Here is a 22,287-nt window from a genome sequence, read left to right on the forward strand (position 1 = left end):
TTAGCATCGAACGATAGCGATCGCCATTCACCGTAACGTTGCGTCCAACAGCATCTTTGAAAAAATACGGTCCAATGATTCCACCAGCGTACAAACCACACCAAACAGTGCATTTTTCGGGATGCATGGGCAGTTCTTGAACGGCTTCTGGTTGCTCTTCACCCCAAATGCGGCAATTTTGCTTATTTACGTAGCCATTCAACCAGAAATGAGCCTCATCGCTGAACAAATTTGTCGATAAAAAAGCGGATTTTCTGCCAACTTTTCTAGGGCCCATTCACTGAAAATTCGACGTTGTGGCAGACCGTTCGGCTTCAGTTCTTGCACGAGCTGTATTTTATACGGTTTTACACCAAGATCTTTGCGTAAAATCTTCCATGTGGTCGAATAACACAAACCCAATTGCTGCGAACGGCGACGAATCGACATTTCACGGTCTTCAGCCACACTCTCAGAAACAGACGCAATATTCTCTTCTGTACGCACTGTACGCATTCGTGTGGTTGGTTTAATGTCCAATAAAGTAAACTGAGTGCGAAACTTGGTCACAATCGCATTAATTGTTTGCTCACTTGGTCGATTATGTAGACCATAAATCGGACGTAAAGCGCGAAACACATTTCGAACCGAACACTGATTTTGGTAATAAAATTCAATGATTTGCAAGCGTTGCTCGTTAGTAAGTCTATTCATGATGAAATGTCAAAGCATACTGAGCATCTTTCTCTTTGACACCATGTCTGAAATCCCACGTGATCTGTCAAATACTAATGCATGAAAATCCTAACCTCAAAAAAATCACCCGTTATTTGCCACAATTTAGCGTGTTAGTGCGCTTGAATGTAGGCAACAACAAAATATCGCAAATGTTTGTCGGCGAGTTGAATTTAAAAAAAGACATTTAACGGCGTTGAAAAACGCGAGCTCGTAAAGTGAGTTTTAATTTGAAAGCACATGATGTAGAAACTTTGAAAAAAAAAATGGTTTACTTGTTTTTTTTTTCTTCCAGTTTTTTCTTTATTAAACAATTTATCAGTCATAGTGGTCTTAAATGGACTAAAAGGTCCGTAGGAAATACAGTAGAATTGCTCTAACTCGAATCACCATAATCTACAAAAAAACTTCGAGTTAGAGAGACTTCGAGTTATAGAAGGAAATTTGTATGAAATTTCACTTATATTGTATATGTTAAAAAAAAATATTTTATACTACATATTTTTAAAATGACAATTTTATATGTAAAAAAATTTTCTTAAAAACATTTTCAGCTTATTTTGCTTAAAAAAAGTTTTAATATAATATTTGAGTTACACTTTGTTTTTATGCCCTTTTCATCCCTAGACCCCAAAGTATATTAATTTTGAATTTTCATGAATGAGCAAAAAACTTTCATGTGATATATTTTCAAATCCTTAATTGTATATTTCAATAATTTCTCATTTATTCAGCATCTTCTTCCTCAAGTTTTAGTTTACGAAAACCTAAGTTAGGTTAAATGGTCGATTCTAATAGAGATCGTTAGCGATCTCCCACTCTTGGTAGCTCATCAGCTTTGTATTCTCCGGCAATTCCCATATGACCAGAAGAGTCTGATAAAAAAAGTAACTTGAGACTATTTCTAGGGGGGGTATACACCCCTCATTAACTTTGAGCGCACAGTTTGCGAGCTCAACGCCACTATTGCCGGTCTGCTGTTAAAGTGAATGCTTGAATCGCTGAAAGAAGCTACTAAACCTAACATAAGTTCTCTAGATATCGATCTCGAGCTTTTTCTATATATTATTTGGCTACCTTTTCACAGTTTTGTATGCATTAGAAAGCTTCTTTAAAGAAGCTATCAAGTATCAACTAGGTTCGAACCCAGGTGGAGGCTGGATCTATTTCTTCCATATTTAGTCAGTAGTTCAATGCGCTTCTAGGTAGAGGTAGGATTAAAAATCTAATGGAGGATTAAGAACCAAATTCATCCATTTCGACTCACAGCAAAGATAAGAGTTTTTCAAATTAAAGTAAATTTTTAATACAAAGTTATAGATATAATACTTTCCGAAACCTTTTTTTGACAGTAAAACCCTTAAAAACCTTGGATCCTTAAAAAATACAAACACTTTGTAGCCCATTATGAAGTGATATAATTCCAATTACATATACTATATAATCCTCTTTTCTTTAAAAATAGGCCTCAATCTCGGTGATTTATAGCAAGCGAGTTCTTTAGAACTGACAAAATTTTCAATTTAACTAGATCACAAAGAAGCATTAGATGTTGAGGCAATTCAAAGCCTTATAGTTAAAATTTTCCCATCAATTGGTTTAGCCCGTGATCTATTGTCTCTTTTATGAAGAAGAGTATTTCATTAATAGAAAAAAAAGGTTAGGTTAGGTTACTCTGGTAGGCCAATGAGTCACGCATAGACCAGTTTTGGTCCTTTGCGATACCAGACGGAGTTTAGTTACTAGGTTCAAGAAGTGTAGTCAATTTTAGGATGCTTGTGCTTGACGTGGATTTCAACAGAGTCTGTGGCTACACTATCGATACCGCTTCCAGTGCATCATATCGTGGGTCCCCAGATGCTTACAGCGTAGTCTTCTCATTGCCAGATAATAGGTTCTATCCATTTTTTCGAATCAATAATTCTATATCTTATGAACAATTTGTCTGAAATGTTTGAACGTGTCTATTAACTATGAAAAAAATTAATTCAATTTCTGTAAGTCACGCAGAAATAAAGGGTTGAGTAGATATAAATAACTGTATAGTTGTTGCCATAGTAAGTCCTCACAATTGGGTCACTTGAGTTGTCTGTCAGTCGGTTTTTGGCGATATCGAGCTGAAAATTTGCCACGTACTTGCCTTCCCAAGAAGCTGCTCATTTGTTCGAACTACCAATATCCGACCAATATAGCATACAGCTGCCATGCAAACTGAACGATCGAAATAAAGTGCTTGTATGGAAAACTGTTTTACTTGAAAACATATCTACATATCTTCCCTAGATTCGACATAGATTATTGTCCAAGGCAAGGTAACAAACTCCAAACAAATCCTAATTTTCTTTCAAACTGTCCGAAGAACATTAAGATAAAGGATTTTTTATACCTTTATATGCCATCGAATTGCTCATGTGAAGGTTATTACAGCTTCGGTTAAGGCGAAGTTAACGTTTTCTATTGTTTTCTCAATCTTCTCACAAAAATAGAATTACTATATATGTTAGTAGATTAAATCTAACGCTGAAAAGCTGAATGATGTGATCGCTTCGGCAGTTAATAAATAAATCAACTGCATTTTAGCCTCTTTTTACCCACATTGCATCCCACTGTGTGATTCGTCTAACTGACTGTAAGTAATAGTCGTTTATTTAATATTTATTAATTGTTTTAATAGTCGTCGCAACCGCCACAATCCATCTAACGCCATTATTCATATGCAAATCACATGCACTTGCCTTCTAATCGGCATTCTGCACATTCTGCACGCCTGATAGCCGTTGGCACATGGCCGTTAGACGATTCGTGGCGCATTCGCTTTTCCACAATAACAAAAAGAATATGATTTCACAAGCGTTTATGCTCGTGCGTTGGCCAATGTTGCCAGCAATTTGTTGCACTCCGTCGGTTTGTTTACAAGGCATATTGCTAGCTGGGGGTAACCACCTGTTGCATGCGATTTATTATGTGCACGTTGTTGTTGTGGCTTTTGCTTTTCTTGGCTCAAATACCAACTGGTTGACGTCATTTATGCTTAAAAGTTGCCGAATTTTTTATAGATTTTGTTTATCTTTCACACGAAATTTTAAATTTAGAAGCGATATTTCAGGCGTTGAAGAAATAGTGAAACAATTTACAAAAACTACAACGAACAGCGCTTTTACGCAATGCAAAAAAAAAAATGTTAATTGCATTTTTTAATGAAAATTTTAAAGAAGATCGTCTAGCATTGCGAAGAAGGTGGTGAATAATTTGAATAATTTTTTGGCGCCTACGTTTATGTTTGTTACATATGTATTTGTATATTTATATGTGTTTATTACAAATTAATTGCTTATCATCACTGGCGCGGTGTAATGCGCATCTCTGCATTTGGGTTGCTTTAATGGTGCGAAGAGAACCATGAATGCCAACCGAGATGCACACGCGTCATAACAATACAGAGTGGATCTAAGTATTTTCTCACACATTTTAAATTCAACAAAGGATTCTGGGTTGCTGTTGAAGAATTTACTTTTTAAAAACAATTTTTCCGAGGAAAGGTGTCTGTTAGAGATAATACTACGCTGTTCAGTTAATGTCTCCTTTGAAGATAGAGTTGGATCAAACAATCTATTAATTTAAGCAAGAATATATGTGTATGTGAAAAATATTGTGTCTACCAATACCTAACTCCTTATTATAAATAGACTAACTTAATTTTTTATTATAAGTACCAGGTTGTTCAATAAGTTTTGTCGTTCGTTTTGTTGGTACACTCTTCATAAAAAAGATAAAAGTGTATAATGATTGTTCACCAACAATTAAAAAAGTAGAAAGATGGGTTGCTGAATTTAAACGTGGTCGTACAAGCCATGAAGACGATCCACGTGAAGGACGTCCAAAAAGCGCCAAAATGCAGGATATGGTTTTGGAAGATCATCGATTGACTGAGAGAGTTTTGGTAGAGGCTCTACACATCTCATTAGGCAGTGTGAGCCATATTTTAAGTGAAATTTTGGACTTTAGAAAGCTGTGTGCATAATGGGTGCCATATACGCTAACAATGGAACACAAAAACATTCGAAGCGTTTTAAAAAGGACAAAGTAGATTTTTTCGATTCAACATTATGGATGAGACTTCTATCACTATGATCCTGAATCAAAATCAGAGTCTAAAGAGTGGTGTGAACCTGGTTCTTCGGCTTCGAAGCAAGTTCGTGCCCGGAAATCGGCCAAGAAGGTTAATTGTTTGGGATGCGAGAAGAATTTTGTTTGTGGATTACTTGCATAAACTGGTAAAACAATTAATTCTGAGTATTTCTTGAACTAGTTGAAAGAAAAAACTCGTGAAAAACGTTCCGGTTTGCAGACGAAAAAAATCCTTTTTCATCAGTACAATGCACCATGTCACAAGAGCATTTTGACAATGGCTAAAATCCATGAATTAAAGTTCGAATTGCTGGAGCATCCACCGTATTCAGCAGATTTGGCCCCCAGCGACTTCCATTTGTATTCAGAACTCAAAAAATGTATGCGTGACAAGCGTCTTTCATCAAATGAAGGAATCATAATGGCTGTTAAGTCGTATTTTGCAGACTTTCCAGATTCTTAGTTCAGGGATGGCATCCACAGATTTAAGGATCGTTGGAGCAAGTGTATGTATAAATGTTTATGGAAATTATACTGAATAATAAAGTATATTTTGAATCATAAAATTGTGTTCTTCTTATCACACGACAAAACTTATTGAACAACCAGGTAGTTTACCTAATTCCATATAATGATTTCAGCCTTCTTTAAGGGAGAGTTGTTAAAATTGTTGTCAGTGTAATTATTTTTGTATCTCACAAGCCATTTTATTATAAAGTTTTCTTAAATATTTTTATGGTCTTAAAACTTTTACGTTTTGCAAATATACTTAGGCTGCCTCTTATATTTCTTATCCCGCATTGGCAAGACTACGCTGTAAATATCTGGTGTCCTCGCAGTATGATACCTCGGAAGGAGGTATTGACAGTAAGGTCGCAGAGTCTGTTAAAACTTGCGGCAAAACGAATTTGGTATCGTAAAGTACTCAACTGGTCTGGTCTGGCTTTTTAGTTTGCTTACCCTAACCTTTATATTTCGGGTTTCGAGAACAAATACAAGTTTTAGTCATCGAAAATCATTTTATTGTTTTTCAAAATATTCTTCATTAAGATCAATACACCATTTGTCGTAAGAGTGCTTACCACTTAACCGATTCTTCAAGTGTCTAAAAACGTTGACTTTCCCAAAATTCGTCTTGGAGTGATCTACGACCTCGTTTGCATTCACCATACCAACGATAATCAAAACGTTCTGAGTATGGATACTATCAAAAATGTCATACTTTACGATAAAATTCTGAGTTTCCAGATTGTTACAACAGTTCTGCCAAATCCCGAAATAAAAAAGGTATAGTCACTCCTTTAAAAGAAAGTTATTAATAATCATCCTTATCTACATAAAAATAGGTATTGAATTAACCTTTTTTCATACTAAAATCTCGAAATAATCAACTTTGAACGTTTTCAAAAACAAAATTTTTTAATAAAAATACATATATAGGATGCTACTTATAAAAAATATTTAATTATCTCAAAATCAATTTTGGTTGGAGTATTAAAAAGCGACTAATTACACGGCTTATGGGCTCAAAACTGAAACTGATGCGCCAACCTTCTGACAAAATGCCACAAACACGCGACCACATAACACCGCAAAGCACAAACACCCAAACGAATATAAAAGATGATCGCTAATCGGTAGCTGAGCGTTGCACGCAACAAAGCAGTGTAATTGAATTAAAATTTCAACATTGTTTGCGACTATTTGTAGTGCATTCTTTTTACAACAACACAATGCTGTGATTTCAACGCAAATTACAACAATTTTACGGCAGCTCGCCCACAACAAAACGGTGTTGATTGCATTCGCAATTTTATTTCATGCAATTTTTTTCTAATTTTTTGCACTTTTTTCTTTTCAAAATTAATGAGCGTAAAGGAATTGTGAATTAAAAGCACATATAATTACTCTTTGCTACTCAATCAGTGCGCGAATGAGCATAAAAACAACAAAGTGCTGAGGTGAAGGCGAAATCTGTTCGCATAGTCCTTAAAAGTGAGAGCGACAATTTTAAGTTGGAGCAACAACAAAAGTACAGCAACAATGTTGCTTAGTCAGAGCGATGTGGGGAAAATGTAAAAACAACAAAAAAGCGCAAGAACTAACAATGAAGCACTAAAAAATCATTCAATTTTCATGCTGCTTGTCTACATACATACATATATACATATATGTGGTTCATAAAGTTAAGTGTGTGTGTGTGAAAAGCGCCAGAAAAAGTTATTCGCGTGATTTTACTACATGCGGATGAAGTCATGGCGACTGACACACAATTCGACAATTCCGTTGCCAGCCGCTGCGGTGCCGCCGTCATGCATTGCACTGACATTGAACTACTTTCGAGCAGCAGTAGTTGGCGCAACAACACACACACACACATGCACGCAGCCTACGGTAAACACCTATGCGTTTATGTGTGTGTATATTTGTCAATTAGTGTTCATAATGCGTACATAATTCACGCCAGTGGCGCTAATAAGCGTTATATTTCTGCTGTTATTGGCAGCCAAGTGCAAATTTACCGACTTAAATTAGCTTCTTTTAGACTCTGACGTCATTTAGTATTGACTAAGAATATGCAGTTATTAGTTGTAGTTTAATATAATACTTATATTTGGGTACTGCTGGATTTTCAGGAAAATATCACAACCATACTTGGTAAGGTCTCTACATTGAGAGAAAAACCAACTATTACTTAGTTTCTTCTGAAATTTGGGTTTGAAGAAAGACTCCAATCATTTGCTTTTGTCTTCTCTTAATATGAAAAACTACAAGAAGGGTACAAACCAAATATCCAAATTTATTTATATGTCATATTAGGCTGGGGGTTTAGGCCACTTGTGATACTCAAAATTCGATTTGACTATTCCTTTGATCACTGCCTATAAATACATACTATACATATGTATATAGTAATAATAAATTTTTGGAATTTTAAATATTTTTAAGAAGAAAATTCTTTCTCACCGCCATACACAGTTTTAAGTAAATCCAAAATTTTTTTTAATAATTGTGACTATTATTAAAGAACATTAAACTCTGTAAAAGTGCAGAACAAAGAACAGAACAGACTTCTTTTCACAAATAAAATACATATATAATATTTAAAAAATAAATAAAATTCCTCTCATAAAAAAAAACAACATTTTTTTATTTTTTATTTGCGAAAAAAACAACCAGAAGTAATATCCGCTGCATTCACCAAAGATTGTTAAAGTTCATCTCCCTGCGAGAGAATCTCGAAAAACTTGAGATTCAGAGCGATATTAAAAACTTAGATATGTTGTAATTCTCGATAAAGCAAAAAAAAAATATTGAGAAACTTATCGTAGTCATTTTTATTGCTTCAAGCTACTTTAATTGTTCTCTTCAAAAAATCCTATACTTGCCTCTTACCAATTCACCATCAAATCTCAGCAAAGCCGTAGGCACGAACAGCGAGTTCACTTAACTGAAACGAACTTCGTTGTAAAGGGTGATTTTTTAAGAGCTTGATAACTTTTTTTTAACGCATAAAATTTGCAAAATCTCATCGATTCTTTATTTGAAACGTTAGATTGGTTCATGACATTTACTTTTTGAAGATAATTTCATTTAAATGTTGACCGCGGCTGCGTCTTAGGTGGTCCATTCGGAAAGTCCAATTTTGGGCAACTTTTTCGAGCATTTCGGCCGGAATAGCCCGAATTTCTTCGGAAATGTTGTCTTCCAAAGCTGGAATAGTTGCTGGCTTATTTCTGTAGACTTTAGACTTGACGTAGCCCCACAAAAAATAGTCTAAAGGCGTTAAATCGCATGATCTTGGTGGCCAACTTACGGGTCCATTTCTTGAGATGAATTGTTGTCCGAAGTTTTCCCTCAAAATGGCCATAGAATCGCGAGCTGTGTGGCATGTAGCGCCATCTTGTTGAAACCACATGTCAACCAAGTTCAGTTCTTCCATTTTTGGCAACAAAAAGTTTGTTAGCATCGAACGATAGCGATCGCCATTCACCGTAACGTTGCGTCCAACAGCATCTTTGAAAAAATACGGTCCAATGATTCCACCAGCGTACAAACCACACCAAACAGTGCATTTTTCGGGATGCATGGGCAGTTCTTGAACGGCTTCTGGTTGCTCTTCACCCCAAATGCGGCAATTTTGCTTATTTACGTAGCCATTCAACCAGAAATGAGCCTCATCGCTGAACAAAATTTGTCGATAAAAAAGAAAAGAACCGAACACTGATTTTGGTAATAAAATTCAATGATTTGCAAGCGTTGCTCGTTAGTAAGTCTATTCATGATGAAATGTCAAAGCATACTGAGCATCTTTCTCTTTGACACCATGTCTGAAATCCCACGTGATCTGTCAAATACTAATGCATGAAAATCCTAACCTCAAAAAAATCACCCGTTATATATGTATGTACATATGTATATTCGGTCAAGAAACGGTCAGCTTGGCAGGATTGCCTAAAACTGTTAGTTCTCTCAGCATACTCTATCACACCGCCCTAACAGTTTTCACATAAGCTTCTAAGAAATAGACTCCTCCAAAGTGCTTTTTCTAGATAATGATTTCTTTTTCCTATGGATATCTTACCTTGAAACGATTATTGATATCAATGCAAAAAAGAAGATTTGCATTCATTTAAATACAACAAGTAAGGAAGGGCTAAGTTCGGGTGTCACCGAACATTTTATACTCTCGCATGACAAAGTGATAATCGATTTCATTATACGTCATTTACATATTTTTTTATTTTGCTGTAAAATTAATTAGAATTAAATTCTGAGAGATTTACCGATATTTTCGGTGAAAAATTAGGTTAGGTTAGGTTAGGCACTGTGTTCTTCGTGTTTGATATCAGGGACCTTGAAAAGCTATAGTCCGATCACGACAATTTTTCCACAAGGGATACCTCAGCTCAAATACCGTATTTGAGTAAAGTTTTATTCCGCTATCGTCATTGGTTCCTAATGTATATATTATACAGAGAAGGCATCAGATGGAATTCAAAATAGCGTTATATGGGAAGAAGGCGTGGTTGTGAACCGATTTCACCCATATTTCGTACATGTTATCAGAGTGTTAAGAAAATATTACATACCGAATTTCATTGAAATCGGTTGAGTAGTTCCTGAGATATGGTTTTTGGTCCATAAGTGGGCGACGCCACGCCCATTTTCAATTTTTAAAAAAAGCCTGGGTGCAGCTTCCTTCTGCCATTTCTTCCGTAAAATTTAGTGTTTCTGACGTTTTTTGTTAGTCGCTTAACGCACTTTTAGTGATTTTCAACATAACCTTTGTGTGGGAGGTGGGCGTGGTTATTATCCGATTTCTTCCATTTTTGAACTGTATATGGAAATGCCTGAAAAAAACGATCCTGTAGAGTTTGGTTGACATAGCTATAGTAGTTTCCGAGATATATACAAAAAAATTAGTAGGAGGCGGGGCCACGCCCACTTTTCCAAAAAAATTATCTACAAATATGCCCCTCCTTAATGTGATCTTTTGTGCCAAATTTCACTTTAATATCTTTATTTATGGCTTAGTTATGACACTTTATAGGTTTTCGGTTTCCGCCATTTTGTGGGCGTGGCAGTGGGCCGATTTTGCCCATCTTCGAACTTAACCTTCTTATGGAGCCAAGAAATACGTGTACCAAGTTTCATCATGATATCTCAATTTTTACTCAAGTTACAGCTTGCACGGACGGACGGACAGTCAGACATCCGGATTTCAACTCTGATCACTTTGGTATATATAACCCTATATCTTTTAGTTTTAGGACTTACAAACAACCGTTATGTGAACAAAACTATAATACTCTCTTTAGCAACTTTGTTGCGAGAGTATAAAAAGTAGCTAATACCAAATACCAATAGGACAAAGAACCGCTCGAAATCATGAAAATATTGCTGCCGTTCCGGCAAGTGCTGCTAAAGACCGCAATTTGTCGATTTCAAGACGTTCTCAAGAGCTGGGACTCCCAAACCACAACTTAGTGGATTTTGAGAAAGAATTGGGACTTGAGTTCGTATAAAATTGTTCTCACTCAAGAATTAAAGTTTTTGGACCACCTACACTTAGTGAATTTGCTGATTTTACCTTGGAACAACTTGAAAACGATAACGATTTTTTAAGAAAATCATCTTTTTCGCTGAGGTTCACATTCATCTGAGTAGTGTGGTAAATAAACAAAACTGTCGATTCTGATGCGAAGAAAACTCTCAAATTATTCATTAACAACCATTACATTTACCTAAACTGACAGTTTGGTGTGGTTATTAGTCTGCTGGAATCATCGGTCCGTACTTCTTTCGAAATGAAGGTGGTGACACCGTTACTGTCAATGGGCGGCTAATGTAGAGCGATGATAACCAAATTTTTATGGTCGCAATTAGAAGAAGTTAATCTTGACAACAATTCATCAAGTGAAACAGCCGAATCATTGTGATCAAAGTTTTGAGATTCGAATACTTCAAAAATTGTGACATTAAATGGCCACCAAAAAGTTGGGAAGTAACGTCACTAGACTACTTCTTGTGGGGTTATTTGGTCATTGGTCTTTAGCAATAAACGAGACTCTCTTCAAACTTTAGTAGTCAATATTGGATGCGTTATTTGTGACATACGACTTGATTTAGTGGAAAAAGTACTCGAAAAAAACTTGGGTTCAACGTTCAGTCGTTGAGATCATTTAAATGATGTTATATTCAAAGTATCATTATTATATCGATTGTACTTTACATTAAATAAAAAACATTTGAACTTCCTTAACTATTAGTGTGCTTGTTTTTAAAAGAAATATTATCGGAGAAGCCGGTATTTTCAAAGAATTTTTTTTTGAATCAACAATTTAATTACCGTTGCACGTGCGCCACACACTAATTTTGTTGCTAGGAGATTAAACTGTTTATTTATTTTAGTTTTTTTTTTGTTGTAACACAAATGTTTAGCTTCGGCAAACACGAAAAGTATTTGCACTTCGTTCCAAAAAAAATTAACTGAATTTTCAAAATATTTTCGCTTCGCCAAATTATTCGCGTTAAACGAAGCCAATGCTCAGGTGTTGAGGAGCGTGCGAGTTCAAGCAGCATTAGCTAGATGAGCGGTAAGTGTGTTGTTTATTACATAATTGTGTGAGTAAAATTAAACAGACGAGTCTGCACGCGCTTTTCCACTTTTTCGAACAGCTGAAAAATCGCTTGCCACTTGTAGATCTTGTACAGATGGAATATACTCGTATGTATATATGTATATGTAAATATGCATACATATTTACAAAAACCATGTACGTATATGTATTTATAATACATACATACGTTTAAGTATGAGTATGCATCCCATCGTCCATCACTTAACACAAAGAATTACTTACAATTATTTACATTTAATTACCGCCAAGAACAACAACTAATTCGGTAGGTTTTTCTTTGTGACTTGCTGATTGTCGGTAATTTTTATGGTAATGAGCACTTCATATATACTGGTATGTGCATATAAATATACATACATATGTATATAAGTACTCTGAGTACAGCACAACCTAATATAGATTCTATACATATGTACATACATATATGTATGTATGTAAACAAACATAAAATCATCAAACTAATTTATTGTAATGTCAGCCAAGCAATTGAATTATGTGGCGGTGTAAAAACGTGCGTTGAACTTGAGTTAAAATTAATTCCAAAATAAACAGTGGATGGAAAAATTTAATGGGCTTCGAAGTATAACTAATAGCGGTAATGCCACGAGGCAATGAAATATTTGAATTTTTGTTTTTGGTTTTTTTGTGAATTATTATACTTGTAGCTACCGTGTGCGCTGAGTTGAAAAAAAATTCTGGTCTTACTTAAATTTAACTGTTTGTCTAACCTTGTTTCGGAGACTGATGTGTAGTGAAGCGAGATAGGAGTTGATGCAGCGGCATCTACAACTATCGGAGAAAACTTTTGAAGCACAAAAAATGTGCCGGAACTTGAGCTTCTCCGTTTAAAATCAGAATTATTACCCTAAACAGGCTATATTATGTTTGCCTCAAAGTTTTTAACATTCCGAGAGAAACCACTATAAAATATATGAACTGGGTTGATTTTGATGGCCGACCTGGGTGCGGTTCGTCGTCAGCGCGTTCTCAATTCTCTTTAAATAATTTATACCACTCAAAAACACTTGCCGTGACAAACATTTATCACTGAAAGCCTTTTCAACATTCTGAACGTTTCGGCACCAGAAATTTGATTCCGCACACAAAATTTAATAGATAATATCAAAATCCGAGTACTTATCCGATCCGTTCCGACCATTCGCGGTTAATAAAAAGAGTAGGATGAGAAATTAGTTCGATGGTGCCGAATTCTAGTTCTGATTAGATAATTTTATATATTGTTTAGCTCTTTTGAAGTCCTTATTTTTAAAAATGTAGCTACATATAGCATTTTGCAAAGAGGCTCCAGGTTTCTATGCTGTTTGTGACATGATCTAAAACAAGATCGGTTTTTGTCCAGAAATGCCGCATCCCGAATTTACTTTCTCAAAGAAAATAAATCTAATTTTTTTTTTGTTTTCTTAATTTTCGTAATTTCGAAAAATATTATTTGGGTCAATATCGAATTCGGTTCGAATACTAAAAGCATTTCTCGCAAGTAATTATTTTCTAACTGTAGACAGCGGAAAAAATTATACTTAACGGAAGTATGAAAATAGAAATTTCACATTTGAATAGAAAAGTTTTGCAAATTACATACATATGCCCATAACCACTCACACCACACAATAATTTCGAAAGCGCACGTGCAAAATATATGCATACCAACCGTATTTGTGTATTGCTTATAGCGCTCTTCCGCTTCGAGCGTGAATTATTTGCTGCTCGCGCTGTTGACAATGCCGTTTTTAATTGGTCTTGGCAACCGCTGCAAAATTGCGGCTACTGCAGTTAGTGTTGTTGCAGCTACTGTGCAACATGTGTTTTATGTGTGCAGAACATGGATGATGCATTACAACAACAACAATAACGCACTTGAAGAATTAAAAAATGTGAGAGCGCTTCAAAAGTATTGAAATCGCATCAATATTTATAAAACGCTGAGAAATAAACTGAAAAAATTAAATAAATATTGAAATAAATGGCGTAGAACGCAAGGTTGTGCCAGAAGCTGTCATTACTGCTGACATTTCGCATATTTGACACAAATTCAATGCCGCCACAATGAGTGCGAATGCCACAAGAAATGTTTGCACTGATTCAGCAGCTTCAGCCAGCAATATTTGTGATGCGCTGCAACTTCTTTTTTTTTTGTTTTTGCTTTGTTGCAACTTTGCTTGTTGTAATTTACCGCTGCAACTTAATTAAAATTGACAATCAACGCTGTTTGTGTTGTTTCTTTCGCTGATATTTCATTCAGTTCGTTTTTCATATTTGCATATTTGTTGTTGTTGTTTCTTTCAGTGACCATGCATTGGCGCCCATCGGTCTAATTGACGAACGCCATTGTATAAAATGTATGACAACGCATTTGCATTGATTACGGTTGATTGCAATTGATTTGTTGTTTGCTGTTGTTGTTGTTTGGCAAAAAAATGCTGAAAAGTTGCCAATAAAGTGTTATATTGTATTTTATGCATTTTGCATTTAAATATATTAGCTGTCTTCGATTCTCCACTCATTTGCGCCCTTACTCACTTTATTTGAGCTTTGCTCTCTCTCTAATTTATGTGTGAAGGAAGCAAAGAAGTTGCGCGGATGGATTTAAAACAGGTATGAATGTGAATATATCTCCTTGAAGTAGTGCAAATGCCTTTTGTTCTATCTATAACAGATAAAGGTGGTTTATTTAACTTAAGGGGTTACATGAGTTTCCTCGGGTAAAAATTTTATTTTTCAACAATTTTTTCTCATACAAAAAATTGAATATTTTATTAGAATTTTTTATAAAATATATATTATTAACAAAGAAATTCTGAAATTAAAAAAAAAAAATATTTTATATACCGGAGGATAACTCCTTACAAGATCATTTAAAGTGAAAAGTACTTGTTTTAGTTAAAACCTTAACTTAGAACTTGGACGAAGGAAAAAAATCTGAAAATTGGATTTTTGGATTTTTGGCAGACATTTTTATAAAAAAATTAAATTTTTGCGACTTTTTTTCAAATAATTGTAGTCAAAAAAGTCCATCGTCCAATCCTTTAAGAATTGTATCTCAAAGACCTGTGTAAAAGTTCATAAAGATCGTTTGAGTGCTCTTCAGAAATTTTGCCAACCGACTTTAAAAACACAGTTCCGAGAAAAATACGTTTAAAGACGGCGCACTTAGCCTATCTAGCGCCGAACGCACACGTTCTCAATACGGTATCTTTGAAACTTTTAATCGGATCAACTTGAAAATTTAGGACAATATTCTATAGGTGTTAGAATTTATTAAGACAAAAAAAATCGTTTTTTTTTTTTTGGAAACCCGTAAACCCATGTAATCCCTTAAAAGAAGAACCCGACTATATTTATAAGAAAACTAGTTTGAAGCTGACACAATTCGCATCAGTTGAGAGAATTTTTGAAACAACACAAGTTCATTCTTTGGAACTGTGTAGATGGATTTGTTGCCTCGTTAAAAAGGTACGCAAAATTATTTTCTTTATATTTTTATCGAAAAGATGTCGTAAATATTATAGCATTATTAATTTTGAAAAGTCCGTGAAACCATTTAAATAAGGCTGGCTACAAAAAGAAGCTCAATGGTAGGGTGCTACAAAAACCTCATGAATTTTCATCTTCGAATCGCTGCTGACTCCCAACCAAATCGACACATTTTACAACAGCAAGTGCAAACGGTAGTCGAAGGTTTTACGTGGTGTCAAAGATCCATCTACCATACTATGGTATGAGTTGTTCCTCTACGGCAAACTCTAATTCGGACCTGTACGGTAAAGGGGTTACACTATTGGCAACTGATTTTCGGAGGCACCGTCCAAAATCGTCTCCTCGAGGTGGTCAGACACTAACAGACGAAAAATCATATTTCATCGGTTAGTAGATAACTGTAAGTCGTGATTAATCCAAAGATTTGAAACAAAATTTAAAAATTTGACAAAGTTGCAAACAAGGTCTAATTTTTACCGAAAATTACCTTGAAAAAATTAATTGTAAAGGAAAACAAAATTTTTCGATCAATCACGGGGTCATCTGTTTGGAAGAACTGTGAAAAATTTCATTAAGATCGCCTTACCACTTTCTGAGAAATCATGACCTCCGAATTTGAAAATTATGTTTCGAGAAAAAGATGATCCTAGATTGAAGTAGCTGACCGGTCTATGCTGGCGACCGCACTCTCAAAGGTTCCATCTCCTACACTTTTATTGCGATTGCTTTGAAACTTTGGGAAAATATTCTAGATATATCATAGTATTTAAAACACAAAAACCCAATTTTTTGAAATTTCAAAATCCACGTAACCCCGTAACAACTTGACCGTCTGTAAATAAAAGTCATCCAGATGCGGCCAGCTTTGGCCAATAGGAGAGGAATTGTATTCCATGAAGTGACCGTCAGAACACAAATATCCGTAGTGACTCGCCAGCTCCTTTGGCTTTTGGTTGGGAGGTTAACAGGTATCCAACGAATATGGTAATTCGGACCTGACGCCAAGTGATTACTACTTGTTCCTTGTTCCTTTAGTTGTCTCTGGAAAACTTTTTGGCTGGTGGAAAATTGGTTGCAAGAGAAGCTTGTGAAAATCAACTATCCCAGTTTTTTGCCAAATGAGGACGAGGTTTCTTTGAGAGCGGCAAGAAAACTTTGTCTCTATACTAAAATGATAGTTTTACTTGTTGATTTTATTCAGAGTGATCTATTTAACAGTTAAATTTTAGTCATAAGGGATCTATAATAGTTGTATTCGAAAAATATACTCTTTTCTAGGAATAATTGCACTTTGAAGCGACAAATGGTTGGCATGTTTTATAATAGTTAATCCAAATATAAGTAGTTCACTGATTAGCTGATTATACTAAAAAATCACTCTCCCATCACAGTTGTTGTGTCTTTAGTAGAATGTAACGCCAAAGATATATGCTCCATTTATCAAAAAAAAAAAAACAATACACTACAGAAATAAATTGTCGTTAAATATTAACTTATAGTACTCTAAACCTCTAATGTATTTACATATATTCTACAAATGAAATATGTATATTGTTAATAGTTAGTGCTATTTTCTCCATTACTTTTTTATTTCCCTCCAAACAACGTGTCACTTATGTCATTTGGCACGCCATCAGCTGACTAGCTAACAAGACATCAATCCATCAGCTGTCCGCACACGCTGCCCGGTCTCAATGTCCAACAGCCTCATTCACATTAATGTCAATCTTATTCTATTTTTACTTCTCCTATTCCGCACGTTGTCTGTCTGGCTGTCAATTGTTGTGTCCCTACCTCTAAGCGTCAGTATCGAATATCAGTTTTGCAATTTATATAGTGCCACCAGTTTAAGGTTAAGTGAACTTTGAACACGCTGCACTGTACCACCGCAAAAAGGTGGAGGAAAGGCGACAAGCTAAGCGGCTTGGATCGTTGAGGCAACACGGGTGGTAAGCTCTTCTGGAAGTTGTAGGCAATCCTTTTAAATCACACTTGCAGATGAAAATGTATCGCATTTATGTGATAAGTGATGTGCAGCCACTTGTGGTTGCTTTGCATGAGTGTTTTTCAACTGTCTATCCAAGTGTCAGTAGAGATTAAAGTGAGAGTGCTTCAGAGCTTATGAAAGCATACTTAAGTGTACTGTATGTATGTTTGAATGATTGCAATTTCTTTGTTGATTTGGAAGCAGCTTATAATTTTGCAAAATTTAATTGATTGACAATGGTTGCATAGACTTTATGATATGGCGAACTGGGTGGATATAAAACGGAAATGACAGTTAAAAGAAATATCAAATAATTTCAATCTAGAATCAGGTTTTCTGGAGTTTCCGATTCCATGAAGCAGAACCGATATTTTGCGCAAGAGCCTATACCCATGTTTGACAATTGTTTCCTGAGCCTGCAATTGCCGGTATGGAACGGGACAAGTAGACGGAATTTGTCTCGGGGGAGGTTGATCATATCTCTAAACCCTGTTGGGTTGCAACATCCCAATATTAACTTGGTGTGGTGCATTTCTGTTGCCTGCTGTCAGTGCCGTTCTCTCCCCGATCTCTCTGCCTTGCGGAGCAACTTCTTTATGGTTTGGGACCCCACCGCAATGCCCGGATGAACTTAGAAAACCTCCAACAGTGATAATACAAGAGTCCATATAATATTTTTACTGAAATCCAACTTCGCGAGAGCATCTTCAGATCTCTAGTACGCTATTTGTTCAAAAGTTCCTGCAACCCGAGTTCTTCCAGATAATATTAACCTCTAAATGCTCTGTACTACGAGTATGTCCTTATTCTCACAAAAGTCATACAGCTCTTAGTCTTAGTTCTGAGCTCGTCTCAATTTTGTTTTCCATATAGACAAGATAGATCGATATCATGTTTTTGTACTCACACTCGACAACTGCTATACCAAGAAGTTTGAGCAGTTACATATATCTAAAGTTCCCGAGAGCATTGAGTTTACGTAATTGATACGTATCCAGCAGCCGTTCCGGAAAATGTTTGAGCAATCTTTATTCTGAGAGCACTCATCAGCAAATCGGTATAAGGGAACTGTGGGACGATATTTCAAGCTCCTTACGTACAGCTGCAAACGAAACCATTGATTTTCGGCAAAGGCAAAAGAATAGCTGGTACGATAAGGAGTGCTGTGTTGCAGTGGAGAGGAAACAGACTACCTACCTCGCAACGTTACAATCGACCACAACACCTATGGGGTGGGATAGATACCGACAGTTTAAGAGGGAAGCGAGACGCATTTGCAGACAAAAAAAGAGAGAGGCCGATATGTGTTAATACGAAGAGCTCGCAAGTTAGCCGTTAGTGGTAACGCTCAAAAATTCTGCGAAAAGATACGGCGATTAACAGAAGGTTTCAAAACCGCAGCTTATTCTTGTAGAACCCCCCAGAGGTGTTCCAGTGACTGATGCCCAGAGCATACTGAAATTACGGAGAGAAAGTTCTACAACCTGCTGAATGGCAGTAAAAGCATAACACCATTAGATAGTGAGCAAAATTCCGCAATCGGGAGCGTAAGTTTCATTCCCCGACCATGATGTATTTCGAATAGCAATTATCCGTCTGACGAACAACAAAGAGGCGGGGGGGCGGTGGATTACCGGTCGAGCTATTCAAACACGCGGCGTAGAACTGATAAGTAGCATGCATCAATTTCTTTGTAGAATATGGTCGGATGAAAGCATGCAACAATTTAATCTCTTTCACACATAAAAAGTCCAAATTGTTGTCCTTTTTGCATTGACTGCAGCTGTCGTTTACAATGGACCATTTTCTTTTTTCATCCAGTAATGTTTCAAAGATATTTTTTGCTAAAAAAACGCCTTTCACATTCACTCTGCTGAACTTCCACTAGCAGCTTAGCACAGGAGTGGAAAAAATTCTCTATATTCAGAGTCTTAAGTGATTTCTCACTTCGTTTACATGAAGACATTTTATGTACATATTAACAAAAAACTGGTTTCCAACAAATAAGCATACATACAGATGCATCCATCTAAAAAGTAGACTCCTTATGAAATTTAAGTTTATTAAGAAGCTTAAAAGTCGAAAACACAACAACAGCGCTTCCTGCGTGACTTTCAACCGAAACGTGATCCATATGAAAATATCAACTACATACATACATGCTATGTGTGTGTAGTTTCACAACAAAGCCATAAGCACACCGAAAAAGGGGCATCCTTGAAAGACAGCATAAAAACAGCGCCACAGACTGACGCGTCTCGCAAAAATATCGTATGAACTTTGTCGGCGATGACATCAGCCGTCTGCAATGCGCTCCTCCGGAGAGCTGCAACAGGGCAACATCACACGACTTGCCACAATTGAGACTTGCCAAAAATGCCGACCAAAAAACCATTAATTAAAATGTGACAGAAATACAACACCACCAACAAAAATAAAGTAGTCGCAATAAAAAAATTTACCGAAATAAGTTCAATGCGCAAATTCCGAGAAGGGCACACAGGCAGCTGGGAATAACAATCAACTGAATTCAAAGCGATTTTAAGCTACTTAAGCCGTGAACTACAATTGTCGACGGCACATTTTCAATTTACTGCCCCACATATAGCACATACAATTATTGCATATTTACAAATATGTATGTATGTATGGATTTGAGACTTATAGGAACATTTGCTGCCGCATGAGTTTGCATAGCAATGGCCGCTGTCAATAACACAGTTCCCTACTTCATGCATACAAACACATACATACATATATGTATATACATATGTACATGTGTGTGTGTGTGTGTGTATGTGTGTGTGCGTCTTTCTTTTTTCGCTGCTCATCCTCGTTCACTTGACTCTGCTTCAGTGCATTTTAGATGCAAATTCACCGTGAACATGACATCATTTCTTCGTTAGTTCTGTTGCCGCAAAAGTGCAAACAACGAAGAAGACACACATTGGTACATGTATATTTGGCGCACACTGTGCCGGTGACCCAAAAACCGCTGTCAACTGTCATAGTCGTAATTTCTGGCATGGAATGAGAGAGGCACAAAAATAACGAAAGTCACAATTCGTTGGTCAATGCAATGAGTAAGCAAATAAACAAGTCGATGGATAAATACTTAAGTAAGCACTTGAGTAAATTTAGTGGCAAATAAGTACCTGCAATCCAGTTTATTAATCATTTACTGGCATACAATTGCGTTTTGAGTGAATATTTATTTATTTTTAACCCGCTGAGCGTTAGTGAGGCATATGGGAACCTTAAATAAAATTGTCACAAGGCTTATGATATAATATAGTGGCTCTCCCAGTGTTTAAGAAAATTCTAAAAAGTTCTATTTAGGATTACATGCATTTATTTTAACTCCAAGACCATCTACTTGTAGTTTGGTTATAATCCACGATGAATTTAGAGATGGGATATACAAGTTCCTAATAAAAATATATACTTATGTACTAATATGAGTAAAAAATGATACGACTTTGTTCATAACTTAAAATTTCTTAATTTATTCCTCAAAACCTGTGTTGTTTTCCAGGATTAGAGATGTGGTATAGAAGTTCCTAATAAAAATATATACTTATGTACTAATATGAGTAAAAAATGATACGACTTTGTTCATAACTTAAAATTTCTTAATTTATTCCTCAAAACCTGTGTTGTTTTCCGGAATAGCCTTCATTCCCGGAGCGGTCGTTTGAGGTCGTTGGATTTTGGTACCAATCGTGCTTTCACTTTTCTTAGGACTAAATGATCTTTCAAAATGGTTTTCACAAATGCTATCCTAATGGAACTTCTTTGTTGAAGAATTTCAGTCGTCGTAAAAGTATCGAATGCACTTTATGTACTTCAAAAAGACAAGCGTATACTAAACACTAATGATTATTTTGATGTGACATTCCGTCTTCGTTTTCTGTGCAAATATTTTTTTCGAAATTGGTCGTTTTGACAGCTGTCACTTGATTTATACTCAGTTAATAACAGACTTACTCCAGAACAACCTTAACAAATCGTGTAAATTTGCTACCAAAATAAGGATTTGGAAGAAGAGTTTCGAAGAAGTTCCGAATGAGTTCATCCACCATCGCACGTAACAATTGGAGTGGTGACAATCCACTTTATGGAAGATTTAGTGGAAAGAACTTTTAATGAGGGCTTAAAAACTCCAACTCTTGCAAGAATTGAAGACGAACGGCCACCTATCCTGATTTTCTGAGGAAATTTTTGTTAAGCGTTGAACTTCACTTTTGATTAAATGATTAGGTTTATAAAGAAATTTGGAGTGATGTTAATCCACAAAGCATTGTTGAGACGACGTACCGTATAGGCAGAGGGAATTATTGATTCATATTTCTTAAAAAATTTAGTCGGCCGTAATGGCACAGTCAATCTGGAACACTATAGAGTTATGATTAATGACTTGGTGCCCAAGATCATACAGTTTAACACCGCTGTACTATTTTTTTTGTCTACCTGGGTAAACCGGAGACATGCGGCCCCAATTGCTGTAAAAAGTGATTGAAAATTGGGCCTCTCGGCTGGAATTTATGCGAGCCAGCTGTGACAGTCACTTGCCCGAAATCATTTTTGAAACATAATGCAAATCATTGTCTTTATAATCAAGCTTAATTATTGGCCATAATATTAAATTATATGCATTTTATTTCTTCTTGAAATATATCTAAGAAACACCCATTATTTAAGGTGGTTAGTAGAAATTCTCTAGTGAAATTTTGACTTCTTACATTTCAAACAATGTTTGATCCAAAAAAATATCAGTATTTTGCTACATTTGTATCTTTTCTTAGTGATTATTATTGA

At 35.8% G+C, this 22,287-nt stretch overlaps 1 protein-coding gene across 10 annotated transcripts in view; it reads right to left on the reverse strand.

Moving 5' to 3' along the window:
• Window positions 1-22,287, reverse strand: part of LOC105231941 (aminopeptidase N) — a 186,356-nt gene that overhangs the window by 72,094 nt on the left and 91,975 nt on the right. The gene's annotated exons all lie outside the window — the stretch shown is intronic.

The sequence above is a fragment of the Bactrocera dorsalis genome, chromosome 2 (assembly GCF_023373825.1).
Source record: "Bactrocera dorsalis isolate Fly_Bdor chromosome 2, ASM2337382v1, whole genome shotgun sequence".
Lineage (NCBI taxonomy): Eukaryota > Metazoa > Arthropoda > Insecta > Diptera > Tephritidae > Bactrocera > Bactrocera dorsalis.